At 41.4% G+C, this 17878-nt stretch overlaps 1 long non-coding RNA gene across 1 annotated transcript; it reads left to right on the top strand.

Moving 5' to 3' along the window:
- The first annotated feature begins 8750 nt into the window (after positions 1 to 8750).
- On the top strand, positions 8751 to 17578 carry LOC140708262 (uncharacterized). Its single transcript, XR_012088415.2, has 2 exons — positions 8751 to 8861; positions 8968 to 17578. It is a non-coding gene; the product is annotated as an uncharacterized LOC140708262 (long non-coding RNA).
- Positions 17579 to 17878: the final 300 nt, after the last annotated feature.

Below are 17878 nucleotides of genomic sequence, written 5' to 3' on the forward strand. Positions count from 1 at the left end.
TGGAGCTCCTCAGACTTGAGGTCATTTCAAACACAATGTTTGGCAATTCTGCCCATTAGAGCCAGAAGCATATATGGGTTTGTAAACCTAAATGTAAAAATATTGGGTGATAAGTCTATATGATGAATGTTTGTGCATGCCTGAATAATATACATGCATAGGCTAAGTGCTAGTATGACTGGCAGATGGCTGATGGATTGCTGAATGCAGAGCTGATTGTTGATTGGTGGGTGTGACTAAAACGTGTTGGATAATGGCAGTTGAGAGTCAGCCTGTCTGTTTTAATTAGTCTGTTTGAGAACACTGTTTAGGTAGTGTTGGTTAAGGCAGTGGTTCCCAACCTTGGGTCTCCAGATGTTCTTGAACTACAACTCCCAGAAGCCTTCACCACCACCTCTGCTGGGAGTTGAAGTCCAAGAACATCTGGAGGCCCAAGGGTGGGGACCACTGGGTTAAAGGATTTCTGAAGAATCTGATATATGTTTAATGAGAGAATGCTCTATCTATCTGTCTGTCTGTCTGTCTGTCTGTCTCTGTCTATCTATCTATCTATCTATCTATCTATCTATCTATCTATCTATCTATCTATCTATCTATCTATCTATCTATCTATCTATCTATCTATCTATCTATCTATCTATCTATCTATCTATCTATCTATCTATCTATCTATCTTCCTTTGTATGCCACCTTTTCCCAGCTACAAGACATGATGGCTGCCTTCTGTTGTTACAAAGTATGCCTACAGATATCAGTTTCTGGAGAATAAAAGTGAGAGAATGGAACACCATGTCAGAGTACAGAGGGCTTTGGCTGACTCAACATGGCTTTTTTATGTCCTTATAGTTTTGTCCTCCATTGTGGAATTGAAGGAGAGCTAACATGTTTCTTCCCACGTGTTACTTCTTCCACTTCCTCATACAGTGGTGCCTTGTTTAACAACGTTAATTCGTTCCAGCGAAATTGCTGTAGAGCAAAAATGTCATGAAGCAAAAATAAAAAACCCATTGAAATGCATTAAAACCTGGTTAATGTGTTCCAATGGGCTAAAAACTCACCGTCCAGTGAAGATCCTCCATATGGCAGCCATTTTTTGGTGCCTGTAAGCACAGCAGGGAGCCATTTTGAGCACCCAGCGGCCATTTTGAAAACCCAACGATCAGCTGTTTTTATCGTCGTAATGTGAAGAATCGGTTCCCGAAGCAGGGAACCAATCTTCGCAAAGTGAAAAAAAAACCATTTAGACCAGTGATCACAAAAACATTGTCATGAAGCGGATTCATCGTAATGCGGGGTAATCGTTAAGCAGGGCACGACTGTACCACTTGTTTTCAATACTTGAATAATCTCTGAAGAATTCTTAAACTGTGAGGAAGAACATGTTGGTGTTTATATTTACTGGCCAAAATCCTGTTGCAGAACAGTACTTTCCACCTGCCTTGATCTGCAATGCCTCCATCCTGCTGATGTGCAAGTGGAGATCATTCTGTTAGAAATAGTATGGCTTAATGCTTGCACAAGGAGGTCCTGGATGCAAATCCAGAATACATCAGTCTCCTTAGGCAAAGGACCATTGTGCTCAGGGAAGCAAATAGTATTCCAGTTAGTGTAACTACAGCCAACCCAATGACTTTTGTGTAGGTAATCAAGATACAATGAAGAAAAGCCCTGGAAGTTGTATTATTTCCCCCCCCACTCAATTTTAAACATAAAAATGAAAAACAAAAATATTATTCCCAGATTATACTTCCTGAATAACATAAGGCTCTAACTGCTCCAAGAACACCAACTAAAAAGAATTATTAAATCCAAGCAATAGCAATATGTACACTCTCAGCAACAGCCCTTAATACCCAGTCAGGAGCATAATAATGCTTAATTAATTGAAGGAAAACTCTTCATACTCAGTGCAATCACAGACCTTTCTGGAGATGTTTTACTCTGCACAGGAGGCATTGGAATCTTAGCCATTTCTCCTTCAGTAAATTAGAAGGATAATAAAATTTTCTCTTTTGCATTGTATGTATTTTCTGCATCCAAAGTCCATATATTTAAAGGGAAGCCTTTTATTTCTCTTTTTTGGCTTTTAATAATTGTAAGGGTCCGCTTTGCCTCCCCTCTGTGAATCCCGATAAACCATGAGGCTGTTTTTCATCAAACTCTGGATTGTCCTTTATTTTGTCAACAGAGGAAAAAAACATCTTTCAATCGGGCTTGCCTTAACTTCTTTTGCATTGCCAACGGGGCATGCAAGGGTGTCCATAAAACTGTTTCGAACGGGTTCAGCGACTTCAAGTCCCAAGGTCCACTCAGTATGGGTCATCCAAACTCCCCGTCCAAGTCCCCCATGTCCCCTTTCGGAAGCGGGGAGGTCTCGTCATCATCTCCGATTCTCCAAATCGGGTCTCTCTCTCCAGCAGGAGTCTCCCACGGACCAGGTAGCCCATCCTCCTCCTCGCCTCCTCAGCTCGCCATGCTCTCCTCTCAGTTGCTTCTCTTTCCACCACTTCTTTCTCGGCTTTCAGGTGTCTCCTCCACTCCTTAGCTTCAGATTCCCCCCCCCCCGGGTATGAGGGGCGTTGTGGGAGACCCTTTCTTGGGTGGTCTGCACTTCCCGGTTAACCGTTTCCTGCTTTCTTTTGGTGTGTGATGGTGAAGGGGTAGCTTTTACCTCTTTGGGGGCCCTACCCAAGGATGGCACTCCGATGAGAGCTTCCACCCTCTCGTCAGGTTTATCACAATAATCTGTGTGTTGTATGCAGAAACTGTTGCATAGCCTTAAATTTCTGGTAAGCTTCTCTTTTTTTAACCATAGATGTAAGCAGAGCCACAGAGGAGAAAAGCTTCAAGTTCCCCAGAGGCCAACCCATTTCTCATTAACTGGCTCTTGAAGTCTAAATAACTTACTCTGAGACATTTGTAGAAGAAAGAATTTTTTTAAAAAATACAGTTGCTTGAAATTACAGGCTTCTGTATGCTGCTGTGGCGATCAACCTTGTTGTCCCTGTTTATTTGGCCCTCACAAAGGATCACGTCCTTTTTCTCTTCTAGCTGCCACCAGGTAGTCTCCTAATACCTATTATGTTATACACGTGTGCTGCCAAACTTAAGGGTTATTGAACTTCAGAATCAGAGGTTTAATTAACAAATATTCTTTTATTGTCAAGTTAATCATAAAGGTAAATCACATAAGAATTGTATCAGGTATTAACACGGATTGGATTATGTATGCAATCACTTTTATTCCAAACTACTATATACTTTTAATCAATATCTCTCTTATAGTATTTGTAACTTCATTCCTGCTTGTTCAGTATATTTTAACCTTCTCAACTCCCTCTCCTAACACGCTCAGATCAATTCACTAACCCTCTCCTTCTCTCTCCTAAACCCTAACTGCCATTCCACATCTCCAACTGTCTCTCTGACTCCGCCCCTCCTGCTCTATCCTTGGCTCCTCCCCTACGAGCTTCTGTGATGGACAGGCAGGAATGACATCACCTGTTGCCATTTCGCTACAGCTGCTTTGGTGGTCTGCGGTCTGCTGGTGTCCACAAACCATGAACCACAAACCATGAACCACAAACCATGCCGAATTTTTTAATATAACAAACTGGTTCATGCTTCATTTGGTTCAGACCCCTCTGTAAATGAAGAGGGACTTTCTGTATATCTCAGTGACACAGAAAGCCCTCCTCCATGAGTTTCCAACTTCATACGCCCTAACTCCTATCATCCTTGCTACCAACCTCCTTCTCCCTTCCGCTACTGCTGCCCAGCTGAGTAAGACAGTAGGATGTTTGGGGCCTACTTCCTGTCATAGTGCTTCCTGAGAGGCCTAGGGTATTTTGGGAAGTGTAGTTCTTTGAGCATGACTACACTTCCCACAATACCCTGGGTCTCCCAGGAGGCCTTGGGGTAGGAAGTATGCCCCAGACAGCCTACTGTCCTACTCAGCTGGGCAGCAGGGCAGAGGGGAAGGCCCGGAACAAGTATGATAGGTGCTGGGGCCCATGAAGGCAGGGGGGAACAAAGCAAAAAGAGACACCAGTGATGAAAAACAGCAGTGTTTTGTTTTGCTTCATGACATCTCAGTTCTGTGAACCACCTATACAATGAACTATGAACCAGCCCAGTTCATGATTTTTTTTTTTTTGGTTTGTGGTTTGTTTCATGCCCATCTCACGTGTTAAGTTAAAACACAACCTTGTCTTTGTGGGGTTTTCCCCCCAAATTAAATAAAGTGAAGAAAAGCAAAATAAGTATATAAATATTAAACAAGTTATTCGTCTTGCACATATTGAAATTATGGAGGGGATTCATGAAGGTATCAGTAAGATCACACATTCAGCTAGCTCAGAGTAAATGCTACCTAAACTAAGCTGATATAACCGTTAATGTAACCAACAGCAAATGTAATAATAGAAGGGCCAGTGAAAATCAGAAGTGGACTTCAGAAGAAATATTCAAACTAATGGAAGTGAAACAAAACTGGAGAAGAAAAGACAATATGAAATATAGGGAATTATATAAACAGAATTATGGAAGCCTAACCAAAATGGTGGTCCAAACAATGTACAAAATTAGTAAATACAGGGAAAATTCACGTGAATTTGATCTAGGACCAATTGTGTGATTCTGGTTGAGATCTGATTCAGTTCAGAAGAATTTGTACCTGATCCAATTCAAATCCAAATCCAAATCCAGAAATTTGAATCTTCCCATCTACCATGCATTTGCCTTGAGAAATTAAAAGGTGTATATACTGAACTTTGCTTTGATTGTAGGAACTCTTGTTTTTATTTCTTTGTGGGTTCTTTTTGCAAAAAAGGATCCCTAGGAAATGTCTGTGACAGGTGTTTATCATCCCTTTTTTCACCTCCCTCACAGCCAAAGAACTGAAACTGAGAGAGCAAGCGGGGGGGGGGGGGGGAGAGACTTCTCAAGTGCTACCTTTACTAAAAGCTACATTTGTTTCAGATGAAACGTGTCATATATCTCCCACGCGGAGCTGCCCTGTCTGATTTGTCTTGTCGCATTACTTCTCCTATCATGTGTCACATTACAGAAGGTCGACCCACTTTAGTGAACAATGAGAGATGGAGGAGATCGGCCGTCGACTTGAGTGTGAGGATATGCAGGCTGTGTGCTTCATCCCCCAGCCTCAAAATGAAGAGCAAATGCCACCGAACCATCTAGCAAGAGCAGCTGCCCATAGAATAGGAAAGCAAATTGCCAAATTCTCTAAGGACAATAGTGTGGAGAACTGATGGAAGTTAATTTAGGGACTTCTGATACATTCCTTGCTGGGCCCGAACTCTTATTAAAGCTAAATGGCAGGCCACGAACTCCAGGCATGAACAAGATATTCTTCAAATAACCTGTGACGTTGGGACTGAATCCAACTTCGGAAGACGGAGAAAAGTATCTTGTTCATTGTTTGTCAGACTGATTTAACCAAAGTTACTCTTCAGAATTCAGCCAAGTTACACCAGCGCAAACAGAGGTAAGAATCAGGCCTCTCCTCTGTTCATTTTTTCGATTGAGTGAGGCATGCAGCTGGTGTTCAATAAACAGGAAATAAGGAAAGAAACGAAACAATGAAGTGATACTCAAGGCAGAAGGAAATCACTCTTAGAAGGTCTCATTAGAGGATCGCTTGTTGTGAGTAAATGTCAAGAGGGTTCGGTTTCCACATTATGCCCATACAGAGGTGCGTAATTCACTATGGCCACAGTGTCAAACAGACAATGCAGTTGCTCTGCTTTGCCACTTACTGTACATCCTGAGCTGAAACTTCTGGGGAGCTGTATGGATGCTGTCACAAATCAAATAACACTACTTGCAGCTGTATATAGCCATAAACTATATACAGTGGTGCCTCAACATACAGCTGTCGCTATTTACAAGCATTTCGAGTTACAACCAGCTCTGGCTGCAAAATTTTGTTTTGACTTGCGGCTGGAGCTTCCAGTTACGAACACAAAAAAGGCAGGGGGAAAGGCAGTAAATTCAAATTTCTAACTGTAGGTGGCGAAGAGGCTGCTTCTTTGTAGCTGTTTTGCCCCAGCAGTTAGAGAGTGTGCCATCGGAGAAGGCTGCCTGGTAAGGTAAGGTGCTGTTTTCTGCTTTTTAAAAACTGTTCTGAGTGGGTTTTGCAGCGTCATTTTGGGCTGAGGAGGTATGTTTATGTGCTGTGCTGTTGTTTTGTTTTTTGGTGATTTTTTGTAGCCCCAGCAAAAGCCTTCGGGGCTTGCTTTGCTGTTTATTTTTGGTTTGGTTTCTTTTTAAGCCCCAGCGACGGATCTTGCTTTGCTGTTAATTTTTAGGATTTTTTAAAGCCCCAGCAATGGAGCTTGCTGTGTGCTTTATTTTGGGTTTTGTTGTTGTTTTTAAAGCCCCAGCGACAGAGCTTGCTTTGCTGTTTATTTTTGGTTTGTTTGTCTTTTTAAAGCCCCAGCACCTTCCAACCGGGCTTGCTGTGTGCTTTATTTTGTGTGTGTGCCTGTGTGTTTGTTGTTGTTGTTGTTTGTCAGAATGGATTAATTGCGTTCTAATGCATTTCAATGGGAAATGGTGCTTCGACTTACAACCATATCGAGTTATGGATTATGGTCGTAAGTTGAGGCAGCACTGTACAGTTATATACAGTGGTGCCTCGCATAGCGAGGTTAATCCGTTCCAGATTAACCTTCGCTATAGCGAAACATCGCTGAATGGGACAGGGAAAGCCATTGGAACGCATTAAACATTGTTTAATGCTTCCAAAAAGCTCCTTTACTCACCGTTCAGCGAGGTTTCCTATGGCCGGCAGCCATTTTCGCGCCCTCGTTAAGCAAGGGGAGGGCGCGAAAATGCTGTGTGCGGCCATTTTGGGGCTTCCGGCAGCCATTTTGTCCGCCAAACAGCTGATCGTCGGAGCTTCGTTTTGCGAAGATCGGTAAGCGAAACGCTTACCGATCTTCGCAAAGCGAATTTCTCCCTATCTAAAGCTCGTTGAGCGATTGCATTAGCAATCCAAAAAATGGATCGCTATGCGATTTCGTTGTTATACGGTGCGCTCGTTAAGCGAGGCACCACTGTACACACTGGTATATAACCAGTGTTGCCATAAAGAGCCTGGGAAAGAATACAGTACTTTGTCAGGCAGAGTGGTATCTACTGTTGGACAAATTCAGGCAGCTCCCACAGGCACTAGATGCAATGGGGGGGGGACAGCTATGGCAGTTTGCCAGTACTCAGCCTGAGCCTCCACTATCCCACCCACACCTTCTGTTCAGAGAACAAGGGGAGAGGAGTGCCTAGAAGCACTTTAGGCTAGCCTGCTGCTTTTAAGTACACTGACCAATGCTGTCCTAAGGGCACTTGTTGAAATAAGATTCAGCTGCCAGTACAGGCCTTTGTAGGTGGAATGTGGACCAGAAGCACCACCTTGTTCTTGACATTAAAAGCATCTGGAGCTCTTGAGCCAGCCCTGGATAAAACTATTAATGGTACAAATGATGGTAGTGATATAGAGGTTAAAACAGTGATGATATCGTCCTCTTGGGCAAATCACCACGGATTAAAGGCACTTTTGGGGTGTACATGGCTCATAGACAATGCAACAATGTTACGTGCACCCAGAGTCACCAAAGGAATGCTTAAATCAGCTGTAATTTCTGCTAATTGCTGCCAGCATCATCACTGTTGGGCACACAGAGCAGCACAACAGGATTTCTGCCATTACATCCAGTGTCCAAGATGATCTACCTTTAAACAAGAGTTGGAGACTACTCTTACACTCACATTTTGTCTGGGGTGTTCCAGCAGGCATCTGGTTGGCCACTGGAGGAATACTGTAGCATGCTGGACGACATGGTTTTTAGGTCTGATCCATCAAGGCTCCTTTTCCTCTGTCTGTTCTACCCTTTCATTCCCTTGATTTAATTTCCGATTAAGGCATAATCCGAATATGATTAAAAATCTGAACAAAACCTGAATGGATAACATTTAAATGATGGCATTCTGATGTGTAAAAATGGAATAGCCCCAATAAAGATAAAGGTGTCACCCAGAGCTTTGACAAGTTATTTGTTTGAACTTCAGCTTCCAGTAGTCACGTTGGCTGGGAGATTCTGGAAACTATAGTTAAACTTTTCCAAGCATTGGTGTTACCTATACATGTATGCAGGTGGAGGTTTCTTGGTAGAGTGTGTAAATTTTGTGGCTTAAAAACTCTAGATATACAGCAGAAAAAGTTCAGAGACTTACAGAGAGGGATTAGCTTCAAGTCTCCCTAGAGTAGATAACTCCTTATTGTTTAGTTTCCTCTACTGGCAATTAACTGTCTCAATAATTCACTCAGAGAATGCTAGGAGAAAAGAACAAAAGGTTCCATTTTACTCACAGTTATTCATAATGAAAACAAACAGCATTATGTAGAAAAATGCGGTTGTGTGAACAGAGCTTAATTTATTAACTAGCTTCATGCTGACTACATGACTGACTGTCTGACTCCATGGCTGTAACTCTGACAGATCTCAGACTGTCTGACTAAAAAGAACAGGAAAAGAAGACTTTAATAGAGAGTGTGGCTCTCTTCAAAATTCTGAGGCAGACAGGGAACAATTGGTTGCTACCAGATTGATGGACATTCACCCCAATCCAGAAAGCTCCTTCCTAGGCAAAACCTCTTAAAGGCATCATACCAAGGTTGCAATATCTCCAGTATTTTTTTTCCTAATTCTTATGTGTTGTCACACAGGTTTTTAATATTTGAGGAACCAAAAGGAAAACAAGAAGGATCTTTACAGGTGCTGGCTACTCAGGGAACGCTGGGAAACATCATAACTGCGGACAACTACTGCCTGCAGTACCAGGTTGTCAAAGAAATACTTTTAGTCCTTAATTCAAAGCTGCAGAATATCCTAATTTTAAAACAATAATTACGAGGAAATCCTATATTAACTTTTTTTTTCATTTCAGGCACTGGTTTCAATATGCACACTGAAAATTGCTTTCACAGTGGGAAATCTCATTTTCATTCTAAGGAAACAGAGTTATTTACATCAGGAGGACCTGCACTTTTCTGAAGCTTTAAGATAGCAGTGGGCAACATGCACCCACAGTCTGCATGCAGCTCCCACAGCCATTTCTGCAGCTACCCATACCCCTGCTGGCCTTCAATACCTCCAAAGTATTTTTTGTTGAAATATAATCACTTTTAAATAAAATGTCCCTGTGTGTCCCCTAAGAGGCATGAGCAGCAATTTTGCCAAGAGTTGAGGGGTCCCAACATACCTGGGCTCCTATGTATCAGCATGTTGTTTTAAAAAAAATGTTTTCGGCTGCTAGACGGTGCAAGAAGGCATATATGATATTTTTAAAAAGCTGGCCAGAATCTCATTGCCAATTTAAGCTTGTATAATTAAAAGCCTTTCAGGTGAGCAGATGATTTTTATAGATCAATGTGAAATTGCAAAGGAAATGTTAAATGCCCTAGAGATATTCTATGGCTTCACTAGTTTTAAATCACATGTAATCTGGGTTAGGGAGTGTTGGAATCCGGCTCCAACAACCTGTAGTGATGGGAGAGATCTCTGAAAGGTTCTGGAGGGAGAGACCTCTGAAATAAGGAAACTGCAGTCGAATTAACTGTTACAAAGCATGCTCAGGATCATCGGCTGAAGTTGCTGTTCCAATGGCTCTCTGATCACTGTTCTGTGATAACTGCTCTCTGTGATAACCACTCTCCCAGTGATGCCTGGAACCTCCTTTTATTCTCTTACAGGTTACATAACATTAACTGTCAGGTTTACATGAGCCAATAGGGTGTTCTGCTCAGTAACACACCATATCCCACCACACGAGGATATCAACGTGACATCAACGTGGTTCATACAACATGGACATTAACATGACAAGAAATGTGTTTATATGTTTAGCTATGGCGTACATTCCCACAAGGGAGTTGGTGAGACTGAGGCTTAATTCTAAGAAAAACTATAAGAAAAAGATAGCTGGTTTGCAAACTATATTTAATAACTTAAGCCTGAATGGATTTAACCAAATGATAAACAAAATGTGGGCTTCATTTCAGCAGCATTAGCTGAAAAATTTGATGCCTTTATATCTATTTTGAATGACAAGGAATTAAGCTTGCAAGAAGCCCTCAGTTGCCTCAGGGAGAAATGCATAGATTGAAGAAGCTGTCCCGAGACAGTCCCAGATCAGAATGACTTGAATTATTCTGTGAATGGGAAGGACAATACAAAGGTCATATCCAAAAGCCAACCATGTTGCTTCTAGAATTGTTATAGAGGAGAACATCTTGGCAAAGAATGCCCATTCCCCCTGAGATTCCTCAGCCAGAACTAACAAAACCACTTCTGAGACAAAGGTCAAAGGAAGCATGAGAAGCCTGATTCCATGAGAGAGATGAAAGAGAAGGCCAGGGAGAGTTTTAAGCAGAGAGCTTGCATGGCTTATTATTCTGAACAAAAATCAAATAATTGGAACTTTGATTCAGAATGTACCAGTCATTGCACATGCAAAAGAGAGTATTTTTCCATCACAGATGGGAATACTGGTATTCAATTAGCAATGGCGACTCCATGAGTATAAAAGGAAATGAAACTGGAGTTTTAACAGGTCAACTGCCCAGTGAATCAGTGCAAATACTCTGAATGATGTTCTATATGTTCATGTTTTGCAATGCAACGTAAGTGCCTCACCCTTAGATGACAATGTTTTTTTTTTTCTATACACATTGAAAATGGAGAATGTTTAATACAGGAAAAAATAAGCCTATTTCAATCTTTACAATCTAATGGTGTCTGCAAACTGAGTCTTTCAGCACACCAAGAAAACACAGTGCAAATCCAGACAGGGGATGACACTAGCCTGGACCTCACATATTGGGATGTTATGGGTGGCTGTAATGAGAGTGGCCCAGAAATCAGCAATTCAAAGCTGGGCCTTCTCTGTGGTGGCCCCATCACTATGGAACACTCTCCCATTGGAGGTGTGACTGGCCTCTTCCCTCCTTAGCTTTAAGAAACAACTTAAAACTCAGTGTTTAAGCAGGCCTTTCATAACCTTAGCCAGAACTAATTTTGATTAAGTGGGGCCTAGATCAAATCCAGCCTGAATGATATCGGGAGGCAAAAATGTTAAAACCGAGGCACATCATGAGAAGGCAAGATTTTCTGGAAAAGACAATAATGCTGGAAAAGACAGAAGACAACAGGAAAAGAAGAAGCCCAAATATAAGATGGATTGACTCCCTCAAGGCTTGAGTTTAGAAGAGTTGAGCAGGGCTGTTGAGGACAGAACATTTTAGTGATCACTCATTTATAATGTTGCCATAAGTCAGAGGCAACTTGATGACATACTACAACAACAAGGCACAAAATGGAAAAAAAACCCACAATTGAATGAAATAGATAAAAATAGGGCCAATTGATAAATTGGAGTCTTGTTCTGCAACAGACTGTGGCTCTCAAAACCTAAGGATAGGTTGAAAAACAGGATTGTACTTTTTCAGACATTGAGGGTCAGTCGTTCTGCTGACAGGGCTCTGTAAAAAGCAGTATGACATTATTATGACATTATTCACTCAGATGACTTCCTTGTCTCTTATTGAAAATGCACTTTCATCTGTCTAATGCATTAATCCAGCAGGATAGACTTTGTTGGGACTGTGCTCTAGAAACAGGGAGTGGATAAGGAAACACTTCATGGACCCATTAGCTCCAGAATATGGCTGAGAACAGAAGCTGCAAATCCTGTGCTAATACAGTTCCTTAATGATCTGATGAGCAAGAAACAGAAGTGTGTTGGATGGAAAAGTTAGCATGTCAGGCCCTTCTTTTGGCCAACATTTTTCAATATTGCTGGTGGGAAAGACTGACAGGTTAGCAGAGTACAAAATTATTAAGCTGAGAAAAGGGACAGCACATGGCTTCATCAGAAAAGGCTCTTTTTTTTATTGCTGTCTGCCGGCATGTTCAGTGGCAACTAACAGAGAGAAAGAGAGAGAGAGAGAGAGAGAGGTGGGGAGTGAGGGAGAAATGTTTAAAGAAAATGGCTTTCACTCAAAGCTTAGGATGCATGAGCTGTCAGCTCTTCATCGCCAGCTTTCAAATTGAGAATATCTCCTTATTAGCATTTGCTTTTCTCTTTCTGAATATTGCTGAAAGTTATGGGGAAACATTACGGGCATGTTCAAGGTTTCGACAGGCTCAATATGCATTTGTTGACAAGGACGGGTAGATTAGCAATCAACAATGGAAACAGGAAGAGGTTAGAGCAATGCCTAGCATGCTTTTTGCAATTTTCTTTCTCACCTGCACAAACAGTCCCTGTATAAACCCCCTCTTTGCTTTGGAAGGCTAACAAACGACCCCATCTGGTCTGCTGTCTGGATGATGGGCAGACACTGCACTGATTAGTGCAGGCATTATCTGTATCACATTTTGAACGTCTGACATAAAGCCAATTGGTTACCCCTCAGCTACAGTAGACCCACTGTGTCAACTCTTGATTGAACTGTTCCACTCTTTGTTGGTATACTTTTGTTTCACGTGAAAAGTTTGCACATCTATTTTCCTGCATATTTTTAAAATGGCATTTTGTGCATTAAAGTGAGTCTGCATGCATAGAACTGCTGAACCTTTACCTTTACTTAGATATTGGCGCTTGATTCGCCACTGGGCCTCCTTCATAGGGACTGGACTTGATGATCCATATGATCCCTTTCAGCTCTGTAGTTCTAAAGTTATTACTATTGTTGTTGTTCTAATGTACATGCTTTCATTTTCAAACATATACATTTTGAAATGCATTTTTCATTTGTTGTACCAGCCATGCCTGACATTGTAACTTTGCAGAATTGCAAATTCCTGACTAAGTCTGTTTCATCCATATCTATTCCGAAAGTTGTGGATTGGGATCCCACATACAAATCTGCAAAGCCAACAATTTTTTTTTACCAAGGCTACCATAGGTCAATATAGGCAAAAAAAGAGAAACTACATTCTCCATACTTTCTGAGCATAATGAAGGAACAGCTAAGCTAGGATATTTATTTATTTATTTATTAAATTTATACTCCGCCCCTCTATACCATGTCTACTCGGGGCAGCTTACAACATAAAATAAGACAATGTAAAATATAACTAATCATAAAATACAATTAATATATTAGTTAATACAATTAGATTAAAATTAGCAGAATGGAATGAGGTGAGAGAAAGAAAATAAAAAAAAACTTAGCTGACTGGAGGGAAGGCCTGCTTAAATAGCCAAGTTTTTAACTGTTTTTTCAAAACACCCAGCGAGGGAGCCAGCCAAATTTCTGTTGGAAGGGCATTCCACAGCCGAGGGGCCACCGCCGAGAAGGCCTGGTTTCTAGTTTTTTCCTTCCGAGCCTCTCTCGGCGTCAGACCCCTCAGCCGTCCCTGCTGGCAATGACGGGTGATTTGGGTAGATCTGGGTGGGAGAAGACGGTCTGCCAAATATTGAGGTCCCAAACCGTTTAGGGCTTTATAAGTGATCATTAGCACTTTGAAGTCGACGCAGAAGCAGATGAGCAACCAGTGTAGTGCAGCCAGAGTGGGGGAGACATGTTGGTGTTTTCTCACCCCACTAAGTAAACTGGCTCCCACATTCTGGAACATCTGAAGTTTCCGCATCAGCCTCAAAGTGTCCTACCCACACTTATTAGTTGAAATAATTTTAGGAAAATGGGGGCTAACTGCTTGGAAAAAGATTACAGTGTCTAGCCTATACCAGGTGGATCTATAGTCTGGGACTGATAAAACCTTATTAGAAATGACTTGATATATTCCATGTTAAAATAAATAACTGTGCACTGTCAAGTCAATTCTGACCTAGTGACGCTTTCTGAGATTTTCTAAGTAAAGAATACACATAAGTGGTTTCCCATTCCCTTCTTCTGTGGGCATCATGGAGTTGTGCAGCTTGCCCAAGGCCACATAAGGTGGGTCTTCTCCTTGGAGGCACAGTAGGGAATTGAACTTTCAACCTCTGGCTCCCCAGCCTAAAGCAGTGAGCTATCCAACTATGTAATATTCTGCACCAATATCAAAATCTAACATCTCCCAACTTATTATGTACTATTACCTTTGACCAAAGCCCCAGGAGCATGGCTTTGTCCCACAGAGTGAGTGCCATTGCTCATGTGGCCCACATGACAATACCTATACTGAATCATCATCATCATCATCATCTTAGAACTGCAGAGCTGGAAGGGACCCTATGGATCATTGAGTCCAGACCCTGTCAAGGAGGCACAGTGCGGAATCGAACTTTAAACCTCTGGCTCCACAGGAAGGTGTACCTAAATCACTGAGCTGTTCAGCAGCTCCATCCAGACAGAACCATCTGCAGTCTCACAGAAACACAAAGTTTTGCAGGAAAATATTTTTAGGGCGAAGTCTTTAATGGGAGGGAGCTCCCTGAAAAGAGCCAACAAAGGACTAAGAGTGGGATCAGATGGTAAAAAAAAAATGACATTTCAGGTGCCAGGTCAAAACCTTCCTGTTCCAGAAGGCTTTTAATTGAAATAACATCAACTGTGGGTCCTGATGGCGATTTTTAGATTGTATTTTAATTGTGTTTTAATCATTTTATCTTTTATTGTATTTTAATTGTTTTCAGTTGTCAGCCACCCAGAGACCTTTGGGTAGAGTGGGTGGCATATAAGTGAAATAAATAAATAAATAAATAAATAAATAAATAAATAAATAAATAAATAAATAAATAAATAAAAATGGTGCACATTTGATCACACCAGAAAGGTTTGCTTTGCTAGGAGTTATCTGTCTTGAAGTGACCATTCCATTTGCCAGCCTGGCTCTAGCTTGGACATGGATTGGGGTTGGGCTGGAACACTCTTTGCTGTACTGTACATTGTGTGATTGCTAGGAAAGAGCTCTCACTGGATTGTGCCACAAGTGGTCCAAAATATGAACTGTCCGCCCGTATGATCACACCCTAAGAGTCAACCTTTTGTCATGGAGTATTGAGTGACAGTGGTAGTGGGGACAAAACTCTGGGAAGGAGGAATGGCAGAGGATATAGGGAGTCACTAGAATGCTTTACAATACCTCTGTACACTGCCACACTTTAGTACAGTCCCCACTTGCCATCTCATGAGCCAGGCTGAATTCAAATGACTAGGTGAATCGACATCCCAAACCCTCTACCTCACAGCAGCCTTTAAAATGCTGCATACGGGTTCACAAGACCCTACTGAACAAGGGAAGCTATATTGTGTTGGAGGAGGGGAGAGGATCACTCCAGATTGGATGGAAGTACCTTCTGTGAGTGAAGGCTGGCACAATTTACTTAAGTCCTTGTTCAGTGGCACAAAATGAGGTGGGCAGGAAAGCATGACTGAGGACAAAAAGATCTTTAGAAACATGTTGTTGGAACAAGTAGTATTATGAAACCCAAACTAAATAGCCTTAACTACTGCAGGATGATATCTAGCACTGAGTATATTTTCTGTGGTTTTTTTCCGTATCGTCTCGTTTCTAATTCTCATCATTACTTGATTTTTTTCCCGCTGTCTCTTTTTTTTTCCTTTCCAAAGTGCTTAGGACCAATTTTCTTCTTTTCTTAAAGAGATCATCAGAATGCATTGTTAGACACTCTTTTGCTTTATTAATCGGAGAGAGCAGTGTTCTAGCTGAATATCTTCCCACATTTGGAAAAGTTAACACTGAGAAGCAATCATCTAAACTTAATGTGAAAAAGAAAATATTGCATTATCATGAGGAGTGTAGTGCATTCTCAATTAAACATTGCTTCAGTGAAAAGCCAGGAGTTTTGTTACAAAATATATTTCGTACATTTATCCATTAATCAATTTTTTTAAAACCTCCATTAAATGCAGCAGAAAGCTACAAACTCTCAAAGATAGCATGAGGTTAATGGGAAATGTTTTCATTAAAGGTTTTGATTTTGAATGGAGATTTTTTTTTTTAAAAAAAAAAAGGTGAATGTTCATTTGCCATGAGATGGTCAAGATCCAAGCAGTCATCAAGTGAGCAATGGCAAACCAGTATCATAAGACAAAAACTGGTGTAGTTCAGTGACTACCGCTTTCAGCTAAATAGATTTCAACTCTTCTCAGTTGCAGGATTAGGACACACATTTCCTTTGAGACTCAAGGAAACCCATCCACACAGTGTATACATTCCCATTCTGCTTATCCTATTGCTATAAAGTAAACCCTTAGTGACCAGATTCCTGGAGTTATAAATCCCTCTGGATGAATACAGTGTCTCCTGAACCAAACCATATCCTGTTCCTCCCAACTGTTTCTAATCTTTCATCCTTGCAAATCCATCAAATCAGAGGGAAATCTTACACATATTTATTGCAAAGATAGCATCAGAGGGTTTTCAGAGGATACTTCTGCCTACAGCTGCAGCCTTAATCTTAACCATAAAGCAGTTGAAGCTGGAAATGGCTATACTGGGGAGAGAGGGAAAGATTCTGTTCACTTTGGATTTTACGGTGAACTTCCTGTATTTGCACTTTCTTGGACCATTTGTGTATGGGGCTGCAGTGTGGTAGCCAGACCTCTCCAGATTGGGCAAAGCCATTCTCCATTTTTTTAAATGTATAGTAGGGGAAATTCCATGCACAAAATTGGTGTATTTGAATAATTTATGCTCACATTCATCCATTGACAAAACTATGAGAAGCATTAGGTAAGAGGCAAGTGCTTGGAAAAAAATATATACCTTTTTGGCAAAAGGGCATATAAAAATGTGTGTGTTCAAAGAGAAATGTATAAAAATGCATACAAATGTCCATGCAGGCCTTTTTGTTCATCTTTCGTAGAATTTATTCAATAAGCAAACAAATATGCGAACTGTTAAAGAAAGGGGACAGAATTAATTGATGGATAGAGGAAAGCGAAAAAGAGTAAAAGTGCAAAATGGCAGGTTTTTCTTAAGGATGTCGACAAGGCTTTGGGTAGAAATCCAAAGTACTGTACAAGTCTTTGGCATCAAATCCCAAGTCCCAAGTCCAAGTCCCTATTAGAAGCTAGCTTTTTTCCCCCGCAGGTAAAAGGGTGGAGGTGAGAGGGCTCCAAGTCATGAATCAAGCCGGAGTCGCTGAAAAAAAGCCGGAGTCGCTGAAAAAAAAAACCTGAGTCAAGTCACTGGTGCGACTGAAGTCCAACCTGACAGTGAGTCCTGGGACTCGGGTCCCCATTCCTGGTTTTCCTAACTTCTTTCCCTAACATCGCAGTGGCGACTGTGGGAACAGAAGATGTCCAACAGAGATACTCCTCTTGCTGGAGAAAGATGGTTCCAGCATTTCTCTGTAAAAGAGGAATACAGAAATATGAGGGGCAATTTTACTGTAGTGTGCTGCAATTCAGCTGCACTCGGCAGATATTTCTACTTCTAGGAAGATTGATGGGCCGCTGAAATCTTTTAACACTGAATGAGTAATGTTCTGCAGTTGGAATAGCTGCTCATATGGGACCTCCATTTGCACTAATTGACATAACTATCACAGGCCCCCACACAGGCATCTAAGTATAGACAAAGGAAGCGGCTGCTTTTTTCCCCCATCTCCACTACGCTTTGCATTACAGAACTGTTCAATCAATTCCCTTCAGTAAGAGCTGACCAATTTCCCACTCCTAGCCCGGACTCATCAATATTCCTCCCAGCCCACCAGCCTTTAAAGAACTTTGTAGCATTTTTGCAGTTCTCTTCTCATCTTCGCTGCTCTATTGAAATGCCGTGAACTTTACCCAGGAGAGGCCATCTCCCATCAGCTCCAGTTTCGTCACCCCTTCCACCGTTACTTTCAAGATACTGGTGGACAAAAAGCAAGTTGAAAT

Source organism: Pogona vitticeps, chromosome 1, assembly GCF_051106095.1.
Source record: "Pogona vitticeps strain Pit_001003342236 chromosome 1, PviZW2.1, whole genome shotgun sequence".
Lineage (NCBI taxonomy): Eukaryota > Metazoa > Chordata > Lepidosauria > Squamata > Agamidae > Pogona > Pogona vitticeps.